This window comes from Garra rufa, chromosome 24 (assembly GCF_049309525.1).
Source record: "Garra rufa chromosome 24, GarRuf1.0, whole genome shotgun sequence".
NCBI lineage: Eukaryota > Metazoa > Chordata > Actinopteri > Cypriniformes > Cyprinidae > Garra > Garra rufa.
In genome coordinates, this window is record NC_133384.1 from 20,157,039 (window position 1) to 20,175,886 (window position 18,848).

Here is an 18,848-nt window from a genome sequence, read left to right on the forward strand (position 1 = left end):
TTAATAAACTGCTTTTAACATGGGTAGGACTGTAATCAGAGTTCCTCTATGGTGCATGGTAAGATAGCTGCATACTCTCTGCAGCATGTCTTGGCCTGAATCTGTTGCCATAGTTACCCACTCATCTGAGGAGAGGAAAACCTTCAGGGGAAATTCCTCCTGTATCAGGAAATTTAACGACTGTCACTCCGCTTGGAAACATGGGCCAGACCTCAAAGCAAAAGAGAACCGATCTCAGGTCGGGTTTTGCCTTTCATACCCAATTTAGCACAGTAATAGCAGCTGGGAGAGAGCTAAACCTAGATGAACCCAGAACACTTAGTCTGGGATGCTAATAGATTCGGGAATTGGGGGTTTAGCGAGGGCAAGAAAAAACTATCAGGTTCAGATTGTCCACCCTCGCTCTGACCTAGGCTCAATCTCAGATGGATCATTCAGGACTGATACATTCTGTACAATAAAAAGGAAAATGCATTATTAAAATCCCAAGCTCTAATCTGTTTACCTGGTTTGGCATCGTCTCCAGGACTCAGTATGCTGGGAAACAAAATTTATGGTGTTTATGAGGCATCAAGTTACTACAAGCAGCAGTTCTTTGTCAAAGTGAGTAGCATCAAATCTGGGAAAAGATACTCAAGAGTTTTGCTCAACCGTACTAAAACATATCCTTGTTATTTTTTTAGGAATAGATTAGGTCTAGATACATGTGGGACCTCCCAGTAGCAGCGTGCTCCCAGAGGTACAACGTTTGAGAAGCAGCAGCTTCTTTCTAATGGAATAACTTCTCTACATGCCTTGCAGACGATGAATTGTTGACCTGGCATCCTGACTCATTGGCTGTGGCTTGGGGTGTGTTCCACTTCACTTTTAGACACACACTCACAACTTCTCTAAGTACTTCTAGTCAGGGGAATACCTGCCAATATTTTGAAGTGCGTTCCACTTTGTCAAGTGGACGAGGGAAGTTTCTATAAACCACTATGACCACTCAATTTTGACAGAGAGACTCATGAACACTTCAAACAGTTCCATATACCACAATGCAACACAAATTTGCTATTTGCTACCCCTGTCAGCCTCTGGGCCCTATGTACTTTGTCCCTTTTTCCCATCCAGTTACTAAGCCCCTGCCCCTATGCATGTCACTTGTTGCTCCCTAAAGATGACCAAATACAGTCATAGTTTATTGCACTGCTTTTTATTTGTTTGTGTACGTTTATACTTTTTTCCCCCAACAGCCCAAGCATAATTATAGGCATACATAATAGTGCATCAAACAAATCATCTCCATAGCAGATTCCAAATGATCAAGGGCTTGTAGCATTCCAGTTCATCTAGCTGCAAGGGTTTCTTCAGTAGTGGGATTCCCAGCTTGCTGTCCTTATGGACTTGCAAGGACACCATTGTGCTCAACAGTTACCAGCAAGCAGTGACAGTGCTCCTGTGACTTTAGGTGCACTGTGTCTGCTTGTGCTATACATGCTTAGGAGCCAGAGCATGTTAGAGGGGCCCCTATTTTCAGTTTCCTTCAGAAGTCTCAGGCAGTACACCCTGAGGCAATCCAAGGCCCTAGGGCAGGATAGCAAACCCTGCTCTGAATGCAGTGCCTCTCAAGGAAGTGTGGTTGGGAACCATTGGTCTAACAGACCTGATTCAACTCATCAGCTCATTAGAAGAGACTGCAACATTTCAATTGGGTATGACATCCAAAATGTGCAGTGGTTGGGGGTCGCCAGGATGGGGTTGAAGAAGTACCGTCCTAGAGGCTAAATTCCTGCAGACTGCCGTTCCAACCCTGCTCCAACACACCTGGCTGTTATCTTCAAGTAATCCTCATCAGCTTGATAATTTAATTCAGGTATGTTTGATTTGTGGTTTGAGAAAAACTCTGCAAGAAGCTAGCCTTCTTAGAGCAGGGTTGACTACTCTTGCCCTAGGGTCAATGCTCTTGTGGCAGGAGGAGCAAACAACAAACACAGTGGGTGTGGCGTCATGCCTTAAAGAGGTTTTATTAAACAGAAAATAAATATAAAAATGTCCAAAAAAGGAAAAAAGTGTCCAAAATAAACAGAATCTGGTGTCCTTGAACGTGCTGGAGATATCGTGAAGGAGGGGCAATGAGGGGCGGCGGCTTCGTCCTTCTTGGCCCACGGCGTATAATGGAGCAGTTCTCATCCACAACAGACACAGTGAGTGTGTCTGACACAAAGAGGTTTTTATTATACAGAAAATACATATAAAATGTCCAAAAAGGGGGGCAGCCATGGCCTAATGGTTAGAGAGTCGGACTTGTAACCCGGCAGGGATTGTAGGTGGGGGGAGTAAATGTACAGCACTCTCTCCACCCTCAATACCACGACTGAGGTGAGTCCCTTGAGCAAGGCACCAAACTTTCCAGAAAACCCAGGATTTAGTCGACAGCCTTAACCAACCACAGGGTAAATGACAATAGACGTAACATCACTTACCCCTTTAGTGGTTAGGTGGCCATCTCTTTTGTTTCTCCATCCCAGTCTGGGTTTTAATTAACTTTTTTTGCAAGCTAAAGGGGATGACATCATTGGGTGACCATTCTCTTGAGGAGAGGCACGCTCGCCATTTAAACAGAGGCAGTGATGAGGCTCCGTTCAGTTCAGGTGGGCCTCATTACAGGCCACCAGACCTGGCTGTTTTGACGCCTGAATCAGACACCCACTCCTGTCAGCAGCCTGGTGAAAGGTGGCGATTACAGGAATGGGGTGTTGATAATAATTAGGGGGAGGCAGCTGTTCTGTCACAGCACTGCAGAGTTTAGCTCCAACCCTGATCAAACTCACCTACCTGTGATTTTCTAATGATCCTGAAGACATTGATTAGCATGCTCATGTGTGTTTGATTAGGGTTAGAGCTGAACTCTGTAGGAAAGTGGATCTCGTGGGTCAGATTTGAGATCTCTTAAAGTGTTGGGTCCACTGTTCCTCCTCATCATGTTGTGAAAAGCTACAAGGTAAGACATTTCAGATTTAGCTGCCCTAAATATCATGCTAAAAACAAACCCCAACTGGTTGTTTCACATTGGTCAGAGAGCTCCTTCCAGACATACTAGACTAACTTGGAAGGAAACTAACTCTGGAACAGTGATTTTGGAACTCCCTCTTAACCTCAAGAGACAAACGAATTGCTATTACCTTATGTAAATTTCCTATCTTTCCTGTGGTAGGAATGATTAATTGCTGTCTTACTTGAAGGGCCAATGAACAAAAGAAAACACAGAGGGATAGCAGACCGCTCTGTTTCCTTATGTCAGGCAGAGATGAAAGGCTGAGATGTCCCTAATTGTCTGGAATATGCACACAAGAAGAGATTTTAATACTTTATGGAGCTATGCATTACAGTCACAGCAAAGTATGGCTGATATAATGAATTGTGCTTGAGAGTGTGTATTTCCATAAGTGTGTGTTAGCCAGTGCTCATTTGTACGGGGTGAGGAAGTATCTTAGTCATGTGCTGATTCAGAGATATGGTTCTCCATCCGTGACTTAGTTTCACCTACACTATTCGTGGGAGACTCAAGGGTTTTCCCTGGTAGATCTCGAAACCTGGTTATGCCAGATGGGTACAGTTAGGTGTTCAGGGTTTTGAGAGTGGATCTGAAAGGAATGTTCTTGAAAGACTAGGCTTTTCATTATTAAAGTCTTGTCCACATAGGCCCTGTCCCAAATGGCACCCTCAGCCCTTTCAGGCCTCCACTAAGTCTGCACTTTCCCGCAAGGACTACTGGGTAATAGTTCTCTGTGAAGTCCGCCATCAGTGCAGACTCTGCAAATGAGCATATCAGGGGCTTACAGTGGCCACAAAAGATGCTCTGGAGAAATACATTGACAGAATGTGAACAATTTAGGCATTTAGATGCTATGCATGTTATTCTAGCCAAAAACTTTGGAAGTAAGACTGTCTGGCTGGCAGGTGATGAAGTTTGTTTAGGTGCTATTTAGAGGCTGTAAACGTGTATTAGGTGTAGGAGTGTCACTAGGCTTTCCAGGGCCCCAGTACTGTTAAATTCTTTAAACCACCTATTTTTGCCACTAATTGCCTTAAAACTTCCAAAGCTTTGACTCTACAGATCTACAAACTTTAACTACAAAATTCAGCAACTAATTCATCCTCGAAAGGGCATACAATATCAACCAGGGACTGATTTTGTTTGTTTCAAACTCTCGGATGATCTTTTTAGTGAAAAGTGAAAGTGACATTTGTGAACACACCTGGAGCAACTGGGGGTTTGGTACCTTGCTCAAGGGCACTTCAGTTGTGGTTATTGAAGGTGGAAGAGAACATTGTTTATTCACTCCCCCCACCTACAACTTCTGCTGGTACTAAGACTTGAATCCACAACCTTTGGGTTTCAAGTCTGATTCTCTAACCATTAGGCCACCAGTTGGCCAGTTGGTTTCATTGAAGCCTGCAAATGTAACTTTCCAAAGTGCTTTCCAGTGTTCACTAATGTGCCATCTGACACATATGGATGGGAGACCCATTATGTGACTTTCAAATTTTTTTCCAAGTCCATGAAATATTATGAGAATAAAGTTGACATATTATGAGAATAAAGTCTTAATACTATGAGAATGAAGTTGAAATACTATGAGAATAAAGTCAAAATATTATGTGAATAAAGTCGAAATATTACGAGAATAAAGCCAAAAGATTTTGTGAATAAAGACAAAATGTTATGAGAATAAAGTCGAAATATTACGAGAGTAAGTGTCGAAATATTATGACAATAAAGACGAAATATTACAAGAATAAAGTCTAAATATTTTGTGAATAAAGTCGAAATATTACGAGAATAAAGTTGAAATATTACGAGTGTAAGTATCGAAATATTATGAGAATTAAGTCTAAATATTACGAGAATAAAGTCTAAATACTACGAGAATAAAGCCTAAATATTATGACAATAAAGACAAAATATTACGAGAATAAAGTCAAAATACAATGAGTATAAAGTTGAAATGTTTCGAGAATAACAAGTCTAGATATTTTGTGAATAAAGACAAAATGTTATGAGAATAAAGTCGAAATATTATGAGAATAAATTCGAAATATTACAAGAATAAAGTCAAAATACTACAAGAATAAAGTCTAAATATTTTGTGAATAAAGTTTAAATATTACGAGAATAAAGTCAAAATATTTATTGAATAAAGACAAAATGTCATGAGAATAAATTCGAAATATTACAAGAGTGTCAAAATATTATGAGAATAAACTCGAAATATTTTGAGATTAAAGTCGAAATACTATGTGAATAAAGCCGAAACATTTTGTGAATAAAGACAAAATGTTATGAGAATAAAGTTGAAATATTACGAGAGTAAGTGTCAAAATATTATGACAATAAAGTCAAATATTACGAGAATAAAGTCAAAATACAATGAGTATAAAGTGGATATGTTTTGAGAATAACAAGTCTAGATATTTTGTGAATAAAGACAAAATATTATGGGAATACAGTCATAATATTACGAGAATAAAGTCAAAATACTACGAGAATAAAGCCGGAATATTTTGTGAATAAAGAAAAAATGTTATGAGAATAAAGTTGAAATATTACGAGAGTAAATGTCAAAATATTACGACAATAAAGTCAAAATATTACGAGAATGAAGTCAAAATACAATGAGTATAAAGTGGATATGTTTTGAGAATAACAAGTCTAGATATTTTGTGAATAAAGACAAAATATTATGGGAATACAGTCGTAATATTACGAGAATAAAGTGAAAATACTACGAGAATAAAGCCGGAATATTTTGTGAATAAAGAAAAAATGTTATGAGAATAAAGTCGTAATATTACGAGAATAAAGCCGAAATACTACGAGAATAAAGTCGAAATATTACGAGAATAAAGCCGAAATACTACGAGAATAAAGTCTAAATACTACGAGAATAAAGTCTAAATATTACAAGAATAAAGTCAAAATACTACGAAAATAAAGTCTAAATAAAAAAAAAAAGTATAAATATTTTGTTAATAAAGTCCAAATACTACGAGAATAAAGTCGAAATATTTTGAGAATTTAAATCGTAGAAATTAAAATTACAATATTTTGAGAGCACCGGGTGAAGTTGCCAGGCCACTGGAATTCATTTGAATATTGTTGCATCCGAGTGGCCGCATGATCTTACTGGGATGAGGAAGAGTCAATTTTAAGGACTTGAGGACTCGCGGAAACAGCTTAATATCAAGAATATGATAACCGACTGAACAGGAACAACTGTTTCTGTAGCTCACACACCCAATAGACATTCCTTTGGGGGGTGCCAGTTGCTTTTATTTAACCCACTATTTTTAATACACTACAAATATATGTGGGACTATTAGCAGAAATCATACCTTGTGTCATACTTGCGGGGATAGTATGCTTGGAAATAATATTTAATGTATTTGTTATTTGTAACATTAAACAAAGTCTCAGCTTTCCAAATCAGTTTTAAAGTGAAATACAAACAATGTGCCTTACAATAATGTGTTTTTCAAGCTCTTTAATGTGGCATGATAGATCGCTGTATGATAGCTGTATCCATGTGTATCAGTTCATTAAATTATACTGTATCCTTTATGAAAATTCCACCTCCTACTCCACAAAAATGCAGCATCCAACCTTTTATTCCTCACAAGTATTTAATTAAAACAACAATAAAATGTTCTAAAGGTTGAAGTGGGCTTGTTATAACATACATTATATTGTTGTCTTTTCTGAGGTATATAACATTAAGTGACTATTCACAAGATGTTTTGTTCACTGTATAATACAGTAAATGATTGGACATAATATTTAACATCTTCCATTCATTATTTGGAGCATGTCAGCCACCCAGTAAACGCAATAATTTTGTGCTTTGTTGCTTTTAATATAGTCTCAGCCTCAGATGTCACGCCCACGGAATGTTGGCTAAACGTCTGATGCATATGGTACACTTAACTGGAAACACTTCAGGAATGTTGAAGTCGTCATCTGATTAGTTGAATTTGACCGGATTTCCGGTAGACGCGAGTATCACGTTTATTTTCGGTCCGCCTGGAAACAAAGCGCCGACTGATTTACTCTTGTGTTTTGCTAAGAGGTGCTTATGCAGACGCCATTGTTGTTATACACTTTTGCAACGTTCGCGAACAAATTACTGACTTACTGCTTGTTCTCCCTCTTCTTATTTAACTTTCAATGCTGGTTATTTCAGTGACTGACTTGTTGCATGCCAGTCTATTGTTGTGGGGGCATTTCCACGCCCCGAAACGTGACGCTGAACGAAACGAACTGTGATTGGTTGTTTGACATGTCGGTCAAACAGCCTTATGGGCGGGCCTTGGCCAATTAAAGCTGCCATGAATTCCAGACCTTCAGCCGTCAGTCTGAAGGTCTGGCTACGCGAGACTACTTTTAATGTAACACAGCTCAGCTTTCAAATTCTGTCCATTTTATCACAAAATACAAATTATAAATGTGTTTTGAGTTTATAGCAAGATATAAAAGTGAAGGATCAACAGAAAGCATGGAAATAATTAAAAGAAATGAACAGCCTAATTTAATTAAACAAATGTCTCATTATTGTAATCGAAAAGATGATTGACTCACATGCCGCTTAAACTGAAGTGAACACAGCGATTTGTCACACCACATTAAAGAGCGTGAAAAACACATTATTGTAAGACATATTGTTTGTATTTCTCTATAAAACTGACAAATTTCTCCCAGTGCTTTCAATCTGGGCCATTTGTATGTACAATAGGCTAGAATATACTCTCAATATATTACAACGTTAATCTCGTAATTGCTACCAATTAATTCTCATAATTTCGGCTTTATTCTCGAAATTCCATCTTTATTCTCTAAATATTACGACTTTTTTCTCATAATTTCGACTTTAATCTTAAAATATTACAATTTATTCTCATTATTTCTATGTTATTCTCAAAATATTACGACTTTATTCTCCCAATTTCAATTTAATTCTCAAAATATTTTGGCTTAATTCTTGTAATTTTTACTTTATTTTCAAAATATATTGACTTTATTTTCGTAATTTCGAGTTCATTCTTGAAATATCATGTCTTTAGTCTCATAATTTCAACTTTATTTTAGAAATATATTGACTTTATTCTCATAATTTCAACTTTATTTTTGTAATATTTCAACTTTATTCTCGCAATTTCAACTTCATTCTCAAAATATTTCGACTTTATTCTCACAATTTCAACTTTATTCTCAAAATATTTTGACTTTATTCTCGTAATTTTGACTTTATTCTTGAAATATTACCACTTTATTGTCATAATTTGACTTTATTTTTGAAATATTTTGACTTTATTCTCATACTTCTTTTAAGTTTATTCTCAAATTATTTTGACTTTTTTCTTCTAATTTTGAATTTATTCTCAGATATTGTGACTTTATTCTCGTAATTTCGACTTTATTTTTTATATTTCGACTTTATTCTCGAAACATTTAGATTTAGATAATTTTTACTTTATTTTCAAAATATTTTGACTTTATTCTCGTAATTTCTACTTTATTCTTGTACTTTTGACTTTATTCTCAAAATATTTTTACTTTATTCTCATAATTTCAACTTTATTTTTGTAATATTTCAACATTATTCTCGTAATTTTGACCTTATTCTCAAAATAGTTTGACTTTATTCTCGCAATTTCAACTTTGTTCTCAAAATATTTCCACTTTTTTCTCGCAATTTCAACTTTATTTTCAAAATAGTTTGGCATATTCTCGTAATTTTGACTTTATTCTCGAAAATTACCACTTTATTGTCATAATTTGACTTTATTTTTTAAACATTTTGACTTTATTCTCATACTTTTATGTTTATTCTTCAAATATTTTGACTTTTTCTTCTAATTTCGACTTTATTCTCAAAATATTGTGACTTTATTCTCATCATTTCAACTTTATTATCATAATTTCGACTTTATTTTTTAATATTTCGACTTTATTCTCGAAACATTTCAATTTTATTCTCATAAATTTTACTTTATTTTCGAAATATTTTGACTTTATTCTCTTAATATTTCGACTTCATTCTCGCAATTTTGATGTATTTCTCAAAATAGTTTGGCATATTCTCGTAATTTAAACTTTATTCGTAATATATTTTGACTTTATTCTCATAATTTCAAATTTATTCTTGAAATTTCAAATTTATGCTCAAAATATTTTGACTTTATTCTCATAATTTTGATGTATTTCTCAAAATAGTTTGGCATATTCTCGTAATTTTGACTTTATTCTCGAAATATTACCACTTTATTGTCATAATTTGACTTTATTTTTGAAATATTTTGACTTTAATCTCGAAACATTTAGATTTTATTCCCATCATTTTTACTTAATTTTCGAAATATTTTTACTTCATTCTCGTAATATTTCAACATTAGTCTCGTAATTTCGACTTTATTCTCAAAATATTTGACTTTATTCTCGTAATTTCGACTTTATTCTTGTAATATTTTAACTTTATCCTCGTAATTTTTTCCTTATTCTCAAAATAGTTTGACTTCATTCTCGCAATATCAACTTTATTCTCAAAATATTTGGGCTTTATTCTTGTAATTTTGACTTTATTCTCAAAATATTACCACTTTATTATCATTATTTCGACTTTATTTTTTGAAATATTTTGACTTTATTCTCATACTTTTAAGTTTATTCTCAAAATATTTGGACTTTTTCTTATAATTTCAACTTTATTCTCAAAATATTTTGGCTTTATTCTCGTAATTTTGACTTTATTCTCAAAATATTACCACTTTATTGTCATAATTTGACTTTATTTTTTAAATATTTTGACTTTATTCTCATACTTTTAAGTTTATTCTCAAAATATTTGGACTTTTTCTTATAATTTCAACTTTATTCTCAAAATATTGTGACTTAATTCTCATAATTTCGACTATATTTTTTAATATTTCGACTTTATGCTCAAAATATTTTGACTTTATTCTCATAATTTTTACTTTATTTTTGAAATATTTTGACTTTATTCTCGTAATTTCTACTTTGTTCTTGAAATTTCTCCTTTATGCTCAGAATATTTCGACTTTATTCTCGTAATTTTGATGTATCTCTCAAAATAGTTTGGCATATTCTATTAATTTCAACTTTATTCTTGAAATATTACTTTATTCTCATAATTTTGATTTTATTTTCCAAATATTTTAACTCAGGGCTGGACTGGGACCAAAAAACGGCCCTGGCATTTTTGGCCATAGCGGCCCACCATGATTATTTAAACAATATGCTGAGGCATATGACACATCAAAGGATGTATAGACTTTTGCGTCTTTTCTCCCGCAGCTTCTATAGCAGATTTTGTCAAGGGGAGATGAGGGCTGGCCAGGAGAGAGGCAGGGCGTGGCCTGAGATTTCATTGGATTAGCTCAATGTCCTTTAAGACAGTCAACCAATGGGCCGCGATTTGTGTCTCAGATACTCTACCGTTGCAGTAATAAATAAATTGGCCTAATAAACTTTTTAAAAAATATTAAATTATGACTGACTGCCCCAGCCCAAAAATGTGTGTCGGCCCGGCGTGCATTGCCCGGTATGCCCTATGGTCAGTCCAGGCCTGTTTTAACTTTATTCTTGTACTTTCGACTTTATTCTCAAAATATTTTGACTTTATTTTCGTAAATTCAAACTCTCTATTTTTGAAACATTTCAACATTGAGACTTTGTTCTTGTAATATTATTTTCAAAATATTTCGACTTTATTAATTAATTTTGAATTTATTATCAAAATATTATGACTTTATACTTGTAGTATTTTAACTTTATACTTGTAATATTTTGACTTTATTCTCGTAATTTCGACTTTATTCTCAAAATAGTATGACTTTATACTCATATTTTACTCATGTTTTATACGCATAGTTTTATACTCATAGTATGTCATCTTTATTCTCGTGATATGTATGTATATATATGTCATATGATTATATGTGTATATTATGTGCCACTAAAATGCCGCTGTATTATATAGAGGTCAGCATGTTGAATTGTACAGTATGGTACTTCATAAAAAGTTTAGTATGGAGAGTTGACAACCTTGTTGGATTGACAGATTTTCCACCCAGATGGTTATCTGTTTTATTTAAAGTTGGATCAATTAAATGCTCTGAAAGTGAATTATATGAGGGCAGTGAAGTGTGGGGTTTTCCAATTATTGACTGTTGTAAATGAATTGATGTCTTTCAAAAGGCAACACGATAATGATTACAGTCTCAGAGTACATTCTTCTCTTCTGATTACAAAAATATGGCTCAATGAACTCAGATGAAAAATGTGAGGGTGTCCTCACATGAATGCGAACATACAGATAAAGAAAGCCATGGCGCTGTTAGCGACAGAACATGAGTGCTTTTCTCCTTACTCACGACATGGATGTTTTAAGGCCTGTTGGCTCGTCATGTATTGGTTAGGTTGTGAAGACAGCGACATGGTTTTGCAATCTGTTACAAAAGGGATAAACTTCACTTGCCCTAGTTTCGTACGTAACCCAACATGTGACTGGTAGCCAACAGTTTCATTGTTCTGACCTTGACTGTAGTCACATCAAACCTAACTTGGGTTTTCTTGCTGCTTTTTAGACACTGCTACTAAAAGGAATGGTCTCATCTCATCAAAGTATGTTTTGCATGTCTAATGAATATAGCTTTTTTTGGCCAAATTCTGTAATAAGAGGTTTCTAAAACAGGATCAAAGTGTTCTTTGCTTACAACAACAGTCATTTAGAGCTTCTCATAAGATTTTGAAGTTTCTGCTTGACTGACTTCAGACACTGTAATTAAGGCAAATTTTGAGTGTTTTGCCAAACGTGGGTGCACTTTCCTATGCAAAGAACTCGCTTAGCAACTAAAATAGCCATTAAAAAATAACTAAGTGCCAACTTAATAAAATTAGACAGCAATGCAACACAATTAGGACCCGACACAAAAGAAATTAAACCGCAACACAAAATCACGAACCAGGGCATGAACTCTTCCACTCTTGGCCAAAATCCCTGTCTGCTCTTGTAAAATATGTAGCTCACCTTTCTTAGCTCACAATAAAAGGCCTTTCTGGTATAGGCTATAATTCGCTATAGTTTTAGCACCTATTACTTCTGCTGCACTGAGAAATAAAAGATCCAGGCATCAGCAGATCCAAATATTTTCTAAGCTACTATCCACAGGCCTACCTACTAAATTCATGCTGTGGATACTTTTAACTCCAAGTGAGTCAGAATGCATTTGTCGAGAGAGAAACATTGACATGTGGGTGCTGAATTTATGTCTCTAACATATGGACGCAAACTTTACATTTGTGTTTCATGTGTTTCATGGATATCAGTTTATGAACGGCAAAATATGAAGGTTTGCCTCCTGAATATTCATTAGGTGACTAAATGTTCTAGGAAGATTACCTAGCAATGTCAGCGCAAACAAATTAATATTCATTAGCTCAGTTTCGTTAATAAAGTGACATCACGAGCCACCATAAAACAGCAGAATAACTGAAAAGAAATGTCTGCAAAAACACTGAATTTGTAATTAATTCAAAATAATAACAGGTGGACACAGTTTAAATGAGTTTTAGGGTTATTATGGGTAACTAAAACAATAAAATATTGTATAATATTTAAAAACAACTAATTTTGTTTTAGGTAGTTGCCAAAGCTATATTTTTCATTTAACTTGCTGTTCTAAAATAACAGAAGAAAATAAATAAATAAATAAATAAATAAAGGGTAAAAAACTACAATAAATAAAAAAATAAAATAAAAATAACATAACAATAAAAAAAATAAAAATAAAAAACGATGCCACATTAAATGCCACAATAGTTTCACATTCAATTTTGTAGACATTCACAAATTCTAAGGCTTTTTTTGTGGGGAGTTGGTTGTGGTTTGGGGTCGTTATTATGTTGGAAAACTGCCGTTCGGCCTAATTTCTGGAGGGAAGGCATCATGTTCTGCTTCAGAATGTACAGTACATAATGGAATCCATGTTTCCCTCAATGAACTGCAGCTAACCAGTACTAACAGTACTCATGCAGCCCCAAACCATGATGCTACCACCACCATGCTTGATTGTAGGCAAGACAATTTTCTTGGTTCTCCTCACCAGGGCATCGCCACACATGCTGGACACCATCTGAGCCAAACAAGTTTATTTTATAGTTTCATCAGACCACAGGACATGGTTCCAGTAATTCATGCTCTTGGACAGGTTGTCTTCAGCAAACTGTTTGCGGGCTTTCTTGTGAGCCAGCTTCAGATGAGTCTTCCGTCTGGGACAACGCCTATGCAAACCGACTTGTTGCAGTGTGCGGTGTATGGTCTGAGCAGTGACAAGCTGACCTTCTACTTCTGCAACCTTTAAAGCAATGCTGGCAGCACTCATGCATCTGTTTTTTTGAAGCACGGTTCTGCAACTGATGCACAGAACGAGTGCTCAACTTTGTTGATCGACCCTTGCGAGGCCTGTTTCGAATGGAATCCATTTTGGAAAACCTCTGTATGACTCTGACCACTGTAGTGTAATTCAGATTCAGGGTGTTACTGAACGTCTAATAGCCTTGGCCATCTTTGTGGAGAGCAACAATTCTAATTCTCAAATCCTCAGAGTTCTTTGCCATGAGATGCCATGTTGAACATCCAGTGGTCAGTATGAGAGAATTGTACTTAAAGCACCTAATTTGTATGGTCCTGTCAAGCAGACAAAAACATAAACATGTTGAATAGGGCACTTGGCTTTGCATGGTTAAACAACATACTGCTGTTATCACTTATAGTAGTGTCCCTTGAGGAGATATACTTAAATGGTTGCTTAAATGTGAGGAGTGTACTCACTTTTGTGAGATACTGTGTGTATATATATATATATATTTGATCTTCCTACTCGTCTTTGGGACTAGGACTGGCGCCTTAGGAAATATGATTCATTACCCACAATACACTGCAAGTGGGTTATGAGCCTGGCCACCTCCACAACAGCAGTCCATGGGCTGGGTTCAGTCTTGCTTCAGGGTGGATCCAGGATCAGGATTTTCCTTTAATGCATCACAGCACCTTTATACTATGTAACACAACTGAACCAAGCATGGGTGATGATGCCTTGGGAGAAAAAGAGAAAAGCCTTAGGACAGCAGGAGGTCCTTTTTGCCAAGTTCTATGATGTTACGCTCAGGTGGCCCTGCGTCTTAAAATGGAAGACAAGCATTCAAGGAAGTACGGATGTTTTTTTGTTAAATAGTAATCTTTCCTGTTGGAGACTTGGCTGAAAACCAATGAATGGAAATGTATGCAAGCTTGTTTCTTCCACTGAATAAAAAATAAAGTAATTATGAGGTATGGGATAAAAAACAGAATTGCATGATATATACAGAACTGCAAATAAAACATCAGAAATCAGTGTTTATATCTTGCAATTTTGACTTTTACTAGGAAATTCAGAGCGATAAAGTCTAAATTTGTGATAAAAATCACAATTAAGATTTTTTTTTTTTTTTTTTTTTTTTTTGTGGCGGTAAGAAACTGAATTGTGAGATGTAAACATAAAATTAAGAGAAAAAACGTCAGCATTGTGAGATATAAATTCTGAATTCGGATTAAAAAAACAATTGTATGATATAAAGTCAGAATTGTGTATAAAAAGTCAGAATTTAGAGTTTACATCTCACAGTTTTGACTTTCAGGAAATTCTCAGTCAGAATTCAAAGTTTATATCTTTGCAATTTTGACTTTTTCTTTGCTAGGAAATTCAGAGAAACAAAGTCTGAATTAGATAATTTATTATTTTTTTTTTTATTGGAGGTGGAAGGAAACTAAAATGCGAGATGTGAACTGAATTGTGAGCTATGAATTCAAAATTCAGATGAAAAAATATAATTGCAAGATATACAGAAAAAAAAACTGAAAAAATGAATTGTGAGAAATGAATTCAGCATTAAAACATAAATATTGCACGATAAAAAGTCTAAATTGCAAAAAAAAAGGTCAGAATTCATAGTTTATATTTTACAATGTTGACTTTTTTTCTAGAAAATTCAGAGAGACAAAGTCTGAATTGTGAAATAAAAAGTCACAATTAAGATTTTTTTCAAGGCAAAAATGAACTGAATTGCATGTCAAACTCTATTAAAAGAAAAAAAATCTGAATTTTAAATTCAGATTTTCAAAAATTGCATGATACAAATTCAGAATTGCAAATAAAAAGTCAAAATTCAAAGTTTATATCTTGTAATTTTGACTTTTTCTAAGAAATTCAGAGAAACAAAGTCAGAATTTGAGACAAAAAGTGTATTTATTTATTTATTTGTATTTTATTTATTTATTAATTTATTAATTGCACAATATAAACGCAGAACAGCAAAAAAAAAAAAAAAAGTCTTTATCTCGCAATATTATTATTATTATTATTATTATTATTATTATTATTTATTTATTTTTTTTAGGAAATTCTGGATTGGATGGACTGGAGTGGTGTGGATTACTTGTGGATTATTGTGATGTCTTTATCAGCTGTTTAGACCTTTATTTTGATGGCACCTATTCACTGCAGATGATTCGTTGGTGAGCAAGTGATGATTTTTAGAGATGTTGGATTTAAGCAAAGTTGTACGGTTTGATGGACTAAAAGCAGTGCAGAACCAGGCCATTCGTTGGTGAGCAATATTGACTTTTTTTTTTAGGAAATTCAGAGTTACAAAGTTTCAATTGTGAGAAAATTTTCCAATTTTATTTATTTTTCCTGTGGCAGAAAGAAACTGATTGTGAGATGTAAACTCAGACTCAATTTAAAAAGCTAATTGCAACTTTTGAGTTATTATTATTATTAGTAGTAGTAGTAGTAGTATAGGTGGAAACAGGCTTCAATAAAAGCTTTAAGCTTTAGTTCAAAATAAAGTAGAATTTGGATGCTAAATAACTTAGATAGATAGATAGATAGATAGATAGATAGATAGATAGATAGATAGATAGATAGATAGATAGATAGATAGATAGATAGATAGATCGATCTTACTGGGTTTGTCATTTATGTAAATGCAATATCAGAGATTGTACATAATCATTTTTGCAACTGTTGGCAGGCCTGAGAAATTGCTCACGCCAGTAGCTCTTTTCATCCAAACAATGTTCATGGATCACTGCATTACAGAAAAAAATGAGGGGTTAAAAAAATACAGAACTGGCACAGAACATGCAAAAAAAAAAAAAAAAAAAAAAATTGAATTGAATGTGCTTAAAGCTATTTGAATGTGAAAATGTTTTTAATTGAACACATTGACTCTTTGTGCGTTTATGCTAAAGCAGCTGCGGCCAGAATGTGACTGGATCTTAGCATTGTGTGGGTGTTGCTGTGTTTGGCTTTTGAATTTCACATTTCAAAGGCTGAAAAGTTGTGCCAAGCCTGGGATTCAAAACCTCATTCCAGCAACAATTGTTCACGATGACAGTGACTGAATTGCTAGGACATCAAGTCTTTGTGTTATTGGTCACTAGGAGGCGTTCCTGTTAAACTACACTGTTTAGCCCAGTGAATCTGCTAGATTGCATTTTGGATTATGGACTTATAATTTAGCGAGAAACAATGGTTTAAAGTGTTAATGATGGATTTGTTTCTTACAAACATATAGCTTTTTGTTTCTTAGGACGTTAATTGATGGACTGGAATGGTGTGGATTACTTGCGGATTATTGTGATGTCTTTATCAGCTGTTTGGACGGCACCCATTCATTTTAGAGATGTTGGATTTAAGCAAAGTTTTACGGTTTGATGAACTAAAAGCAGTGCAGAACCAGGCCACTTTTCTAACAGTAAAAGCTCAACTAAAGTGTTTACAGTCAGCCAGAGTTGAGCATTATGTAAGAGAATTTCCGGAGGTTAACTAAAAGTCAAGCGGAAGAGTTTTGGAAGTGCTAGAGAAGATATGCAACAGATGGGTTTTGAAATATTTGCATTACTCTGACTATGTACTGACCACAGAATAGGAAGGGAAGATGCTTTCACTCGAGAGACGTTGAGGATTTCTTGGGATTGATAGAAATAATTCATTCAGCCAAGCTTTTTAATGGCAATCTGAGAGCTGAGGGACTGTGTGGGGAAAACATTTGAGGTCAACTGGGAGAATTTAAGACTAGCCTCTAAACAGAGTCAGCCATCTAGAAGTAAAGCATATTTTGGAATATTTGTATTATTTAAACATTTGTAAAATGTAATCAATTTAAATTCTGTTTAGAGTCTATTTCTATTTTAGTCTTTCTGCTGCAAAATTGCATGTGTAATTCAACATCACTTGCTGTTTATTTGTAATAATAATAATAATAATAATAATAATTTAAGTTTTCTTTCAAAATATACCCTACATTTTATTTATCTATTGATTAGTTTGTTTGTTTGTTCGTTTACTTATTTATTTATTGAAGAATGCATTCAAATCCTACTTTTTAGGAACTAACCTGTTTCTACCTCATAATAATAATAATAATAATAATAATAATAATAATAATAATAATAATAATAATAATAATAATAATATTTTATTTTTATTTCAAAGTATTTCCTACACTTTTTTTATTATATTTTTATTTATTTATTTATTTATTTTTATATTTTTTTATTATGAACTAATCTGTTTCTACCACATAATAATAATAATAATAATAATAATAATAATTGTTTTCTTTCAAAGTATTTTCTACAATTTATTTATTTGTTTGATTGTTTGTTTGTTTACTTATTTATTGCATAATGCATCCATTCTACTTTATTGTAAACTAACCTGTTTTACCTCACAACAACAACAACAACAACAACAATAATAATAATAATAATAATAATAATAATAATAATAATAATAATAATAATAATATACATTTTCACAATTTTTTTCAAAGTATTTCCTACACTTATTTATTTATTTATTATGAACTAACCTGTTTATACCTACTACTACTACTACTACTACTACTACACTCAAAAAAAATGCTGGGTTAAAATAACCCAAATTGGGTTATTTTGGTAACCCAACGCTGGGTCAAATATGGACAAACCCAGCGTTGGGTTATTTTAACCCAACTTGTTGGGTTAAATCTTTGACCCAACACGTTGGGTTGTTTTATTTACCTAGGTTGTTTTTGTGTAACCCAACATTGGGTTACTGATTTTATCCAATCAAGTGACAGTTAAGAGAGTAAGCCACTCCCCCTACTCGACGAGCCAAGCCCTACCTTCGCGGCCATTTTGAATCACCTCAGGAATCGCCTCAGGAACAACCGTCCTTCAGCGACAACAGAAAAGGTATGTTTGTGGGTTTTTAATGTATGAAACTAATATTGTACACCAGGGTTCCTCAAATCTTACCCTGGAGGTCCAATGCACTACAGAGTTTAGCTCCAACCCTGATTAAACCCACACAGCAAAATCCCCAGTGTTAATTTAACACTCTGAGTATAGACACATATAGACACTGAAGCGTGTTGAAGTTAACGAGATAATTAGGTGATTAACGAAGTGATTATTGATCATTATTGAAGACACCTGATGTTAATAAGCAGAATCACCAAAGGAGAAAACCAACATTTTTAAGCAACCATTATAGTGGTCAATGTTTGCATTAGTTGGGCTCTTGACCCTTAAGTTTTCAATATTAGGGCTTGTTTGGCTGTAATTACTGAGTTATAACAGCCAGACAATCCAAGAGCAGAAGTCAACAGGTGGCATTGACTGTGCTTGACATGATCATCATATAGTGACTTTGACATAAGAATTCCTTACGGACTACAAGAAACTGTGAACAAAAGAGCA